Consider the following 14,818-nt stretch of genomic DNA (forward strand, 5'->3'; position numbering starts at 1 on the left):
TCCAAGGACCAAACCCTTATTTTCCTGGGGGAGCCACGCCTTCCCATCACCGTTCACATCCTTTAGTGGGTGATTCTGACTCTAAGAGAAGGCGTGCGATTATGGATTAGCCAATCAGAGCACTCATGCCCTTAGCCATGGTGATGGAGCATAAGCGGCATTTGGCCCATATCAACCCAAGGAGGTTGAAGTCAAACATTTTGCAGGACTCTTAGGAAGAAAGAACATTTGTTTTCAAAGGACATCAATTGAAAGGATATTATCTAGACTTGGAGAGGACATTGCACAGAGAAGGCCTGACCTGGAGTAAAAGCAACAGAAAGCAAAGGAGAACTAAAGACAAAGGGACTGAATCTTGATGATGTCTCTTTAGCTCTGGCCCAACCAAGCTGGCAGCACTATTGCTAGACTTGAGCAGTGTGAACCAATACATCCTTCTCTGTGTTTCAACCAGTGTGAGCTGAGTTTCTGTTTATTATAACCAAAGCAGGATATTCCCTCTGCCGTTTACTCAGTGTAAGAGGGTTGCTCCCAGCAGCTCTGTAGGGGTAGAGGTCAGACGACCTGCCCTCTCCTTCCCTTGATAGCAGCCTCAGAGCTCTTATCGTCAAAGACCAAATGGCAAAAGCCACTCACATGCTCATGGCAGCAATTTTTAGGATGTCCTGTGTGAGACTGACCCTAAGAAGGGATTCTAAAAAGGGCCTTGCTTATGTAATTGAAATTCTTAAAATAACTGCAGATGGAGTCTGAGAATCCCGCTGGGCCTCCAGACTGCCTAACCTGGGGTGGAGGGGTCAGAGATTCTCGGTGAATGAAAAATAGGCTGACAGCAAAATAGGCTAAGAACAAAATCATCCCGTACCCTCGGCAGAGCCGAAGAGTGGGTCAGGACTCCAAGTGGCAAAGGCATGACTTTGCATTTATTTAACAACTTCTCAAAAATACCTTTAGCAGCACAGGAGGAGAACTGACCCATTTTGGGGTCATTTGGAATCAATAGACTAATAAAAGCAATCCTTAAAAATAGGTTTCCCTTCTTAAAATATATTTCCCATTGAGCAGGATCCAGAAGGAAATTTTTATGTAGGCCCTGACTCATTTTTCTATGGATTGAAACACAGTGAGATGGAAGCCTTGGCATATAAGATGGTGATAGTATCCACCTGGATACTGTGCACAGGGGTTCCGTTCCCGAGCGCAGATTCCAGTCCGGGTTTCCCAGCTCTCCCTGGTGAGCCGCTCCTCCTCGCTCAGGTGGGGAAGGGGGCCAGGCCTTGGAGGCTCCCAGACTTCACTTCGCCAAGAGGGATGCATCTGGTGTTCTCATCCTGTTTCCATCAAACTAAAACCTGGAACCAGGGAGTAAGAAGCAGAGTCTGGAGTGCTGAGAATGACAGCTTGGAAGAGGGCAGGGAAGTCCTTGGGCGGAGTGGCTGCTTCAGTTATCCTGGAGCAGATTGGAGAGAAGAGAGGGAGGAAACCCATCTTCAGAACAAAACAAACTCTTCAGGACAGGAGGGGATCTGTGGACAGTGCCGTTTTCTTAGCCCTGGGTATTTCCTCATTCTGACTCCCTCAGAATGATACTATCATTAAGACCCCATTCTGGTTGTTTTTTCCCCCAAGAAAGAAAATGCCTTTCTTTTTTCCATTTCTGTCCAGCACTTTCTGTACAAGTAATAATCCAGAATCTGTCCTAACCCCTCCATCCATTTATCTTAGGAAAGAGAATCCCCTAAGTAGTATTTATCAAAGGAAGGATATGGACCATTTGCACCACGGGGCACCTGACAAAAACACATATTCTAGAAACCCACTATAGACTTAATACATCAAAAACTTGGTGGGTGGAGCCCAGAAATTTCTACCTTTAAGATTGTGTCCAGGTATCCTTTATGCACACTAAAATTTGAAGCCCACAGCCTGGTGGTAAGAGCAGATGTTTCAAGTTGCTACTGGCAAATGCAAAGTAAGGCCTTCTATTACCATGTGCCCTCTGATTTTCAGGAAAAGTTCCTGCTTGAAGGAGTGGTGTTCAAACTTGATTGACAGGAGAGAAGAAGAATACCAGAAGTAATGTAATGCTTCCTGCTTGATTGTCAAGCAATAGGTCCTATTTCTCTAGCTCCTGGCAAGAGACTTACCTTGAAAATTCCAGACGCTTCAGGTTCCTTCCTAAATTCAACTCAAAGTCACTTTCAGTGACATCTGTAGTTATTGTTGTTTTATGTGCTTTGGAGGTTTGACTGTCCCTCATGCCACCAGAGATGGCAGTGTGCTGTAAAAAGTATTTTATTACGGACCATAACCTGCATTTTTGGTAATGCAGACAGTAGTTATTTTATAGCCATGCCTTCTGAGCTCTGAGACTGAATAAAGCCCATGGGAGAGACAGAAAGAAAATGAAAAAACTTGTTTCCAGGTTTCTTAACTGGAATTTGGAAAGGATGGGAAGTAGGGACCAGATGTTATCAATGGAAATGTAGTACAAAATTATTCTCAGTTGCAAATTGAACCCAAGGGGCTTTCTAGGGAGCAGACAAGATGAAGTGAGAGTTGTCCCTAATGGTATTTGAATGGTGTCTCATGGAAGCAAAATGAAAGTGCTAAAATGATGATTGACCCCACAAGGTCAAATATCTTTACTGAGAAGCCCTCCATTAAAGTGAGATTAAAAAAGAAAAAAAAAATCAAAGGGGAATCTTGAGCTCTGCTTATGTTGATAGTAGCTGTACCCATAGAATAAGAAGGGGAAGAAATAGGTGATGACTATTGAAATCTAATAGTTAACTGTACATTTCTTGAGCCTTACTTCTTAATCCTTGGAATGATCCTGTGAAGTATTAAACTAACCAAAAAGTTCGTTTTCGGTTTTTCCCTGACATCTTATGGAAAAACCCAAATAAACTTTTTGACCAACCCAATAAATAATGATATCATAGCAAAGGAAATTGGGGACCTGAAACATTAAGTAAGTTGCCCAAGACACATGTCTTTGTCATGTTACTTGGTAAAGGATTTGACTCAAATCTTTTAATGGTGCCCTTTCTAATGACTGGAATCCAAACTACAAGCAAGAGGCAGTCTTAGAAACTTATGTGCTATACGGTAGTATATCAAGGTGTCTGACAGCACAAGTTCAAATCAAGACCATTAGCACTTGTTTGAAAAAAAGAAAGAAAATATATGAAGTCCTTAGTGTCTGCATAGATGAAGCAGGTGCCCTATAAATGAACATTGTATTCATCATCTTTATTATCATCAATAACATCTGTCATTATAATCATCACTATTATTCCCCAAATAGGACAAATTGTAAAGGTTACTTAATCTTAGACTTCTTTAAATCTAACAATAAAATTCTAAATTAAAAATACAGTAACAGAGAAGGTTGTGAGTAGATTCAGCTGCTCTAAACAATTTCTACATCGTTGAATGCAAGTTAGAGAGACAGAGTTAGGATTTGAGCCCAGGCCCATCTGATTCCAGTGTCCAAATAGTTCCTTCCATTGCCATTCTGCAATCTGCCTGGAGTCTCTGCTCAGATAATTCACGCTGCCCAGAAAACCCCTTCTGTCCTCCTTCTTCTTTTAGAAAGACATCACCTTAAGACCTTCCTGGCACTATCATAGAGACATGGATTCATATAAAGACTCTCCCCATTTTGTATTCTTTGGTACATTTTTCGTCTTTAAGACACATTGGACTATAGCCCATTGTCACTCTGTTTTTCTCGTTACTTGTACTATTCCATATCCTAACTCTAGGTATTCCTCATAGCCAGGCCTGTAACTATAGGCTTCTAGCTCTAGCTTCAAACCTTCCAGAGGACATTATCAATTTTTTTATTGCCTATATTCTCAACTAGACTGTGAGCTCCGTGCAAGTGAAAAACTGGGCTCATTTGACTTTGCCTTCTCAGGATCTTGCCTACAATCTGGTACATAACAGAAATTCAATAAAGGGTACAAATAGCTATGTTCATTAAACCAGTAGAAAATTAGTTGAACTCTAAAGTCAAAAATTATTTGATGAGCGTTATTAGAAGTTCATGTATACCTAACATAAATAAATGATAAGAATTATCAGAGTCTCTGCTCACAAAATCTAACTTAAATGACAAGTGGTGCTGGGCCCCATGGTTAAAAACATAACCGCATTTCAATTAGCAGAATTGAAGTGCCTTTGAGGTCCTGGAATGCACTTGCAGGGCACATACACCAGAACTATTGGCTCACTGCAAGGTTTCACATGTAATTCTTCTCACTTAGCATCCCCAGGCTTGAAAATTGGCACATGCTGAAAGGAATCTCTGGGGTAAGAGAAAATCCTGATTCTCTGATATGTTCCAACAGGGACAGAAGGATTGCAGTTTCATTTCCTGCCAATTTCTAAATTATGAATATTTTCTATGATTATAAGTAAGTGAGACAAGCCTACCCAGGGAATCAAATAATCCAGGAACATGAAAACATAGATTATTGTTTTCCTTTCCTTTTCCTCTCAAGCTGATTTATTTTGCTTCTGCAAGAGGAAATAAGGTCAGGTGGTAGGAAAATTAGTTTGGGAAATTTAAATCTACAAAATCATAGTGAGAGGAAATTTGTTCTTGCTTACTCAATCACATCATCCGAATGCATAAGTCTGCTCTGGTTTCCTTGAATGATGGACCAATTATTTGATTAGATTAAACCCTCTTTTATGTTAGAAAAAAATCACCCTATTTGACCCCTCCCCCAATACCTCTCCAGATTGTGTAAACTCTTTAGGAACCACCTCTTTGAAATTAGTAAAGTAGACTATTTTAAAAGAATTCCTAGTTCAGAACAATAATAGAGGTAAGAACAGACTTCCTTTTAATTTTCTAGAGTGAAATATAAAAGCTTAGATTTTTGTGGCATCTTTTTGTAGTAATCTGAAACATGGTTTTGTTATGTTGATGGAACACATTATTATTTGAGGATTCACTAAATTTTCCTTTCATACAAAAGCACTTTCAGAACCCAGACAGATTAGGTTAGGGCAAGACTACCTTTCCCATCACCATTTTATAAGCAAATCTTTCAACATCCAGTATATGTTGGTTGAATTAATGAGAGCAATAAACAAAGAAACCAAGATTAGCTATGAACACACTCAATGGAAAACTTCATCTTACTCTAAAGTCTTCTCTCTTTTTTCGTCGTTTGAATGTTATGGCTAAATATAGGATAAGAATGCTTTCTTGTGTACTTCTCTTTATGTTTCAGTCTCATTCACAGACTTTCTGACTCACCCCTATTCATGATCAAACACAAATTTCACAAAAGGTTTAATTGCATCTAGACTTTAATAAATATTCTATTTGGGAATCTGCAAATAAGACTATAGGAAGGTGGGGGAATCTTTTTGTTATGCAAATACAAGCTAGCAGAGCTCTCTCAGAAAGCTATTTAGTTGAGCCCTCAAAAAGCAATGTTTGAATGGCCTTTTCTTTCTTTTTTTTTCTTCCAGGAATGTCAACCTCATTACAAGTCTGGTTATAACATCCTTATTCTTTGGTCAATTGACAAGTAAGTTCTTCCTCAGATGAATTTTGATAAAGCATGTAATGATAACTTGATGTGTTTTTGTAAGCTATCTCAAATGAAATTCTTTATTCAGAAGATGGAAGGATAAGATCTTGATAACAAAGAATTTTTACAGAAGCTTCTCCAACAAGACCTGTCCTCTCTGCAGCGGGCAAGTGCTGGACACCTTTCTTCTTTGACTTCTTCCATATGGAGTTGGATACAAATTGAAGTGAGTGTAATGTTGACAGTAACTTCCATCTCCTGAACAGGGGCCAACCTTTGCGCTAAGCACCTCAGATACGTGAATTTGATTTGCCTTCACAAAATCTTATGCGTTATTGGTATTTTATTGCCACTTTTAAAGTCGAAGAATTGAGAATCAAAGAACTATCTTTTTCAGGTCACAGCTACTAGAACCAGGATTTGAAATCTGTCTAATTCCAAAGGCACAACTCATACCCTTTACGGGAAATTTGGTGTTTTAATAATTCTTGGTTTGAGTTTCTTTTTTCTTTCTAGAAGCAACTCACTTAGTAAAAACAGGTGGTATATAGACATATTTTACCCAGTGAATCATGTCTATAAGCATTAGAAAAACAGTATACAAACCATGGCAACAGCAAAGGTAATAATGAGATCAAAAAGACCAAATATTTGACCATGAAACTCTATCGATAATTATGGATTATAAGATTGATGTGGAGATCTTAAAAGTTTTCTTTTATCACCTAAATGCCAGTTAACCTGGGCAAATTTAATGGTGAAAACAAACTCTTTGCAGGCTACAATTTCTCTTATTTTTTAAAGTAGTTTTTCCTGTGAGAAATTAATTTTAAAGTCCTATATTTTGTATCATGAGTTTGGGCACAATTTGATCATTCATCACTTTCATCACACAGCTAGTAAATTGTCACCAGGGAACTGAAGACTCAGTTGCCCTCAGTAACCTTGAACACATAATTGAGCCCCATGATGGACTTACTCCATGATGAAGCCATTCCCCTTGCCTGTGAAGGTGTCAGAGGTCATGCATATGTTTGGGTGGGGGAAAAAATGATGACTCAGTTTTCTGTGATTATTCAACCTATGCCTGAAGGCATCATCACACACGTAAAGTTTTCCTTTTCTACACATTTTCTGAAGTAATCAAATAGGTTATGGCCCCTGCATGGTAAATATGTTGTTTTAATGGCTGACAGTACAAATGGCTTGGTGACTCACAGGAGTCTGATTTTGTTGTCAGTATAAATAATAATGGGAGGAGAGATAAGGCCTGATGATTTTGGTCTAACTTTTTGCTGTATCTTCACTGTGAGTTAACTTTGAGTGCAGAATATTCTTTAAACATCTATTGCATTTCCTATGATGAGTTGTCTGAGATGGAGATAGTTCTTTACCTGTTCAAAGGAAGTCTGTATACTGGTCTTTTTATAGCATAAAGGCATGCCTTGCAAGGAAAAGTTAATGAAGGCATCTCATTAACAGTTGATGTGCCTGTTTAAAAACACTCCAAGGGTTCCCTTTAAAGTTCTAGCTAACTCTTCTAGCTTCACAACTTTGCCCTTGTCCTTCACTTAATTCTCCTTCTTATGTTCATATGCCTTCTAAAAATATAAAAGTAGATCAAGATATCAGAAGAGTGAAGATGGGGATGTATTAAATCTTTGCTCAAACAACACAACACTCACCTCCTCCAAGTGTTGTAGCTTTGGTGCAGACTCTCATAGTCTGCCTCAGGTTTCTAATGCTAACTTGCTTTTCTCTTAAGGGTCAAGAGGTTTATCACTGACCTCGGTAAACTGTGCTCCTCTTCCCATTTCCAAAAAATAGAGCCTAGCCTTGTCATTTGGAATAAAATTTCATGATAGCTACCAACAATATCAACATCTCCATTGGCATTTAACAGAAGCTTACTATACTTTGTTCTAAGCACATACGTGCATTAGATCACTTATCTCCTTCAAAGACAATGCCAAGAAAAGTGTCAGAATTCCAAATAAATAAAACTGATGGAGAGAGACCAACTCTTAAGAAACAGGTGCAGTGTTTCAGTTGGATTCTTGGTTGCAGGAGAGCCAGGGATCTGATAGCGTGAGTCACTTGGTGAAAAGTGGTAGCTTGGGTCATGATGTTGCAGGGAAAAAGGCAAGTTTCTGGCTCTCTTCTCTCTTCTCTTCAAGAAGAGGACATATTAATCAGATTTATCAGATAATGTATGACAGTTGAAGCATATTCATGAGTAGGCAGGTCACTGTGCATCAAAGAGCTGTGATAGTCACGTCTATCCCTTCTGTTGTTTTTCTTCCCTGTGACTGGGCTGAGTAGATTCAAGACCTGCAATCTTGGGGCAGTGCCTTCTCTCTACCTCTCTTTGCAGACATGCCCAATTGCAACTAATTGTTATTTTCATTTTCTATACCCCAAAATCAGTCAGAAAGTGATAAAACATAAAAATAAGAATTCTAGATGATCAGGGTAGAGATTCTGCTTAGAAACAAAGCCTAAAATGTATCTTTTATTCAAGTATTATCAATGTTCTAGGGGCAGGGTGGATTACTGAGCCATATCCTAGTTATCATCATAATGGCACTGTGATTTTTATCCACCATCGTTCCTTATGTATTTCTCCCAAGAACCACACAGGATGAAGGACGATGAAAGAACAGAATTTTTACTGTTGGAATATACTGGTTGGACCTAGTTGGAGTATACTAAACCTTTTCATAATGCAACCCTAGACCCTTATAGAAGTCCACTGCTCTTCCTGGTAAACTGTTAGGTACAACTTGTAAGTGAAAAATAACAGCAGATTAGCATCTTCCTAAAGGTTCTTTTGGAATCACTGGGCAGAAAGTTCTTACCGATGAAAGAAACAAGAGAAGAGTAATGGCATTCTTAAGAACAATGGGCTGGAATGGTGGACTCAGCTGTACAAAGAGTCAGTGTCGCCCTGAGAAGAAGAGGAAGAAGAAGGGGGGCACTCTGATGAGCAGAGCCCAGGCTGTAATCTATGAATTTCCCTTTTGCTAATGGCATGTAGGTGACTAGACCTGGTTTAAAGCCTTTTCCTCAGTAGGTTAAACTCTATTGACCTGTGATCCAGATGTCAGTATCTATCCCTTGATCAGGACCCATCATTACATTTTTGCCTACTTTCCTTCATTTATCAAGCCTCTCTCAATGTCTTTTCCTTACTCATTATTTTCCTCCAGAATATTAGTTATTCAAAAGATCTGTATGTTTTAGGATAGCCTACATTGAAGGAATTTACCACTTTCAATTGTTTAAAATGAAACACAAACTTATTAATATGAAAATATCATGATGTTTTAAACAGCCGTTGCTGTTTAAAATCTGATAAAAATCTCCAAGTCTAAAGCCAGTGCCCCGACCAGTAACGCCGAAGAAGCTGAAGTTGAACAGTTCTATGAAGACGTACAAGACCTTTTAGAACTAACACCCAAAAAAAGATGTCCTTTTCACTATAGGGGACTGGAATGCAAAAGTAGGAAGTCAGGAAACACCTGGCGTAACAGGCAAATTTGGCCTCAGAGTACAGAATGAAGCAGGGCAAAGGCTAGTAGAGTTTTGCCAAGAGAACTCACTGGTCATAGCAAACACCCTCTTCCAACAACACAAGAGAAGACTCTACACGTGGACATCACCAGGTGGTCAACACCGAAATCAGACTGATTATATTCTTTTCAACCAAACATGGAGAAGCTCTATACAGTCAGCAAAAACAAGACCGGGAGCTGACTGTGGCTCAGATCATGAACTCCTTATTGCCAAATTCAGACTTAAACTGAGGAAAGTAGGGAAAACCACTAGTCCATTCAGGTAAGACCTAAATCAAATCCCTTATGAGTATACATTAGAACTGACAAATAGATTTAAGGGACTAGATCTGATAGACAGAGTGCCTGATGAACTATGGACAGAGGTTCCTGACATTGTACAGGAGACAGGGATCAAGACCATCCCCATGGAAAAGAAATGCAAAAAGGCAAAATGGCTGTCTGAGGAGGCCTTACAGATAGCTGGGAAAAGAAGAGAAGTGAAAAGCAAAGGATAAAGGGAAAGATATTCCCATCTGAATGCAGAGTTCCAAAGAACAGCAAGGAGAGATAAGAAAGCCTTCCTCAGCGATCAATGCAAAGAAATAGAGAAAAACAACAGATTGGGAAAGACTAGAGATCTCTTCAAGAAAATTAGAAATACCAAGGGAATATTTCACGCAAAGATGGGCTCGATAAAAGACAGAAATGGTATGGACCTAACAGAAGCAGAAGATATTAAGAAGAGGTGGCAAGAATACACAGAAGAACTGTACAAAAAAGATCTTCACGACCCAGACAATCACGATGGCATGATCACTCACCTAGAGCCAGACATCCTGGAATGTGAAGTCAAGTGGGCCTTGGTAAGCATCACTACGAACAAAGCTTGTGATGGAAGAATTCCAGTTGAGCTATTTCAAATCCTCAAAGATGATCCTGTGAAAGTGCTGCACTCAATATGCCAGCAAATCTGGAAGACTCAGCAGTGGCCACAGGACTGGAAAAGGTCAGTTTTCATTCCAATCCCAAAGGAAGGCAATGCCAAAGAATACTCAAACTACTGCACAATTGCATTCATCTCACACACTAGTAAAGTCATGCTCAAGATTCTCCAAGCCAGGCTTCAGCAATACATGAACTGTGAACTTCCAGATGTTCAAGCTGGTTTTAGAAAAGGCAGAGGAACCAGAGATCAAATTGCCAACATCTGCTGGATCATCAAAAAAGCAAGAGAGTTCCAGAAAAACATCTATTTCTGCTTTATTGACTATGCCAAAGCTGTTGACTGTGTGGATCACAATAATCTGTGGAAAATTCTGAAAGAGATGGGAATACCAGACCATCTGACCTGTCTCTCGAGAAACCTGTATGCAGGTCAGGAAGCAACAGTTAGAACTGGACATGGAACAACAGACTGGTTCCAAATAGGAAAAGGAGTATGTCAAGGCTGTATATTGTCACCCTGCTTATTTAACTCATATACAGAGTACATCATGAGAAACGCTGGGCTGGAAGAAACACAAGCTGGAATCAAAATTGCCGGGAGAAATATCAATAACCTCAGATATGACACCACCCTTATGGCAGAAAGTGAAGAAGAACTAAAGAGCCTCTTGATGAAGGTGAAGGAGGAGAGTGAAAAACTTGGCTTAAAGCTCAACATTCAGAAAACTAAGATCACGGCATCTGGTCCCATCACTTCATGGGAAATAGGTGGGGAAATAGTGTCAGACTTTATTTTTTTGGGCTCCAAAATCACTGCTGATGGTGATTGCAGCCATGAAATTAAAAGACTCTTACTCCTTGGAAGGAAGGTTATGGCCAACCTAGATAGCATATTTAAAAGCAGAGACATTACTTTGCCAACAAATGTCCATCTAGTCAAGGCTATGGTTTTTCCAGTAGTCATGTATGGATGCGAGAGTTGGACGGTGAAGAAAGCTGAGCCCTGCGGAATTGATGCTTTTGAACTGTGGTGTTGGAGAAGACTCTTGAGAGTCCCTTGGACTGCAGGGAGATCCAATCAATACATCCTAAAGGAGATCAGTCCTGGGTGTTCATTGGAAATACTGATGTTGTAGCTGAAGCTCCAATACTTTGGCCACCTGATGCAAAGAGTTGACTCATTGGAAAAGACCCTGATGCTGGGAAGGATTGGGGGCAGGAGGAGAAGCGGACGACAGAGGATGAGATGGCTGGATGGCATCACCTACTCAATGGACATGAGTTTGAGTAGGCTCGGGGAGTTGGTGATGGACAGGGAGGCCTGGTGTGCTACAGTTCATGGGGTCGCAAAGAGTCGGACACAACTGAGTGACTGAACTGAACTGAACTGAAAGCCAGGGCAGTCTGTGAAACCTATTAAATATAACCAGACAATCAACCCAAATAATTATTTTGAGAAGGTTAAAGTATAGTGGTAGCAGCATATACCAACATAAGCCAAATTGAAAAACTGGGCTAATTAGAGGAATTATTAACCTAATATCTCATACAGAAACCAGTATGTGGTTATTTTTCCCCCCTTTATTTCCTATCTCATCACTGCATCGCAGAGTCAAGGCAAAAGTCTTAATCCTTCAGTTTATCCATGTGAACAGCAGCATAAACTGCATTTCAGTCTATGCCATATCTAGCTCCTACTTCTATTAAGAGAAATTTTACACAGAAGAAATGTGATTACCCTTGTGAATAGCTGGTTTTCAAAATTCAAGTTAATTATTTACTTTAAAATACATTGTTTCATTTTTTATCATCTTCTTAATAGGTAGTTTTCCAGGACCATTTCGTATAAGTAGTATTAACATTTTGTTTTGTTGCCTAGAGTAAAAGAATATGTTTTTGTGTGTCTTGATTCTATTATTTTCATCTTATGATTATCCTTTAATTCCATCCTAACCCATTTTAGCAAGATTTATTATATGATAAAGAGTAATGATGAAGAGCAGCTTTTGCAAACAAAATAAACCATTTTCTAAGTCTGAAAATATTATCTAAAGCAAGACAGGGATCAATTAAGTAAAAAGCAAATATCCTATTGTTCAAGGATCTATTTCTGGGTTATGTGATTCTTTCTTGCTTTGAGTTTTATTGAGGTATAATTGACATATAGCACTGTATAAGTTTAAGGTGTACAGTAAGATAATTCACCTTGTATACATCATGAAATGATTACCATAAAAATTTTAGTAAAAATCTATCATCTCATATAGATACAAAATTAAAAAAAATATTTTTCCTTATGATAAGAACTCTTAGGATTTACTTCTTAACAAGTTTGAAATATAATATACAACAATGTTAATTATATTTATCATTTGTACATTATATCCCTAGTAATTACTTATCTTATAACTGAATGTTTGTCAGACATTTTGACCACCCTCATCTACTTTCCCTGCCTCCCATCCCCTGCCTCTGGTAGCTACTAATCTTATCATTTTAAAATGAGTTTATTTGTTTTTGAAGTATAATTGACCTACAATACTGCCTCTTGAGAAATCTGTATGCAGGTCAGGAAGCAACAGTTAGAACTGGACATGGAACAACAGACTGGTTCCAAATCGGGAAAGGAGTACGTTAAGGCTGTATAATGTCACCCTGCTTATTTAACTTAGATGCAGAGTACATCATGAGAAACTCTGGGCTGGATGAAGCACAAGCTGGATTCAAGATTGCTGGGAGAAATATAAATAACCTCAGATATGCAGATGACACCACCCTTATGGCAGAAAGTGAAGAAGAACGAAAGAGCCTCTTGATGAAAGTGAAAGAGGAGAGTGAAAAAGTTGGCTAAAACTCAACATTCAGAAAACTAAGATCATGGCATCTGGCCCCACCACTTGATGGCAAATAGATGGGGAAGCAGTGGAAACAGTGACAGACTTTATTTCTGGGGGCTCCAAAATCACTGCAGATGATGACTATAGCCATGAAATTAAAAGATACTTACTCCTTGGAAGGAAAGTTATGACCAACCTAGATAGCATATTTAAAAGCAGAGACATTAATTTGTCAACAAAGGTCCGTCTAGTCAAGGCTATGGTTTTTCCAGTGGTCATGTATGGATGTGAGAGTTGGACTATAAAGAAAGCTGAGCACTGAATAACTTGTGGCCACTGCTGAGTTTCACAAGTTTGCTGGCATATTAGATGCAGCACTTTAACAGCATTATCTTTTTAATAGCTTAGTTAGAATTCCATCACTTCCACTGGCTTTGTTTGATGCTTCCTAAGGCCCACTTGACTTCACATTCCAGGATGTCTGGCTCTAGGTGAGTGATCACGCCATCGTGGTTATCTGGGTCATTAAAACCTTTTCTATACAGTTCTTCTGTGTATTCTTGCCACCTCTTCTTAATATCTTCTGCTTCTGTTAGGTCCATACCATTTCTGTCCTTTATCGAGCCCATCGTTCCATGAAATGTTTCCTTGATATCTCTACTTTTCTTGAAGAGCTCTCTAGTCTTTCCCATTCTATTGTTTTCCTCTATTTCTTTGCACTGATCACTGAGAAAGGCTTTCTTCTCTCTCCTTGCTATTGCTTGGAACTCTGCATTCAAATGGGTATATCTTTCTCTTTCTCCTTTGCTTTTCACTTCTCTTCTTTTCACAGCTATTTGTAAGGCTTTCTCAGACAGCCATTTTACTTTTTTGCATTTCTTTTTCTCGGGTATGGTCTTGATTCTTCTCTCGAACCTCTGTCCATAGTTCATCAGGCACTCTGTCTATCAGATCTAGTCCCTTAAATCTATTTCTCACTTCCACTGTATAATCGTGAGGGATTTGATTTAGGTCATACCTGAATGGTCTAGTGGTTTTCCCTACTGTCTTCAATTTAAGTCTGAATTTGGCAATAAGGAATTCATGATCTGAGCCACAGTCAGCTCCCGGTCTTGTTTTTGCTGACTGTATAGAGCTTCTCCATCTTTGGCTGAAAAGAATATAATCAGTGTGATTTCAGTGTTGACCATCTGGTGATGTCCATGTGTAGTGTCTTCTCTTGTGTTGTTGGAAGAGGGTGTTTGCTATGATCAGTGAGTTCTCTTGGCAATATTCTATTAGCCTTTGCCCTGCTTCATTCTGTACTCCAAGGCCAAATTTGCCCATTACTCTAGGTATTTCATGACTTCCTACTTTTCCATTCCAGTCTTCTATAATGAAAGGACGTCTTTTTTGGGTGTTAGTTCTAGAAGGCCCTTGTACTGTCTTCATAGAACCATTTAACTTTAGCTTCTTCAGCATTACTGGTCGGGACATTGACTTGGATTACCGTGATATTGAATGGTTTGCCTTGGAAATGAACAGAGATCATTCTGTCATTTTTGAATTTGCATCCAAGTACTGCATTTTGGACTCTTTTGTTGACTATGATGGCTACTCCATTTCTTCTAAGGGATTCTTGCCCACAGTAGTAGATATAATGGTCATCTGAGTTAATTTCACCCATTCCATATAGTAGCAAGTGTCAATATTCCGTTCTTTTTTATAGCTGAATAATATTCCGTTGTATATGTACACCATGTCTTCTTTCCATTCATCTATCAGTGAGCACTTAGTTTGCTTCCTTATCTTGGTTACTGTCAATAATGCTGCAATGAATATAGAGGTACACATATCTTTTTGAATTAGAGTTTTTGTTTTCTTCAGATAAATGCCTAAGAGTTAAATTACTAAATAATATGGTAGTTCTTGGAGAAGGCAA

At 39.0% G+C, this 14,818-nt stretch overlaps 1 protein-coding gene across 2 annotated transcripts in view; it reads left to right on the forward strand.

Annotated features, from left to right (window-relative positions):
• The window catches only part of CADPS (calcium dependent secretion activator), an 807,294-nt gene that overhangs the window by 323,586 nt on the left and 468,890 nt on the right, over nucleotides 1–14,818 (forward strand). For both annotated transcript variants that reach the window (XM_081524519.1, XM_081524520.1), the window contains one exon: nucleotides 5,497–5,555. The gene's annotated coding sequence lies outside the window, so the exon portion shown is untranslated. The remainder of the gene's footprint in view (nucleotides 1–5,496; nucleotides 5,556–14,818) is intronic.

This window comes from Giraffa tippelskirchi, chromosome 9 (assembly GCF_054371585.1).
Source record: "Giraffa tippelskirchi isolate mGirTip1 chromosome 9, T2T-mGirTip1v1.2.pri, whole genome shotgun sequence".
Classification (NCBI taxonomy): domain Eukaryota; kingdom Metazoa; phylum Chordata; class Mammalia; order Artiodactyla; family Giraffidae; genus Giraffa; species Giraffa tippelskirchi.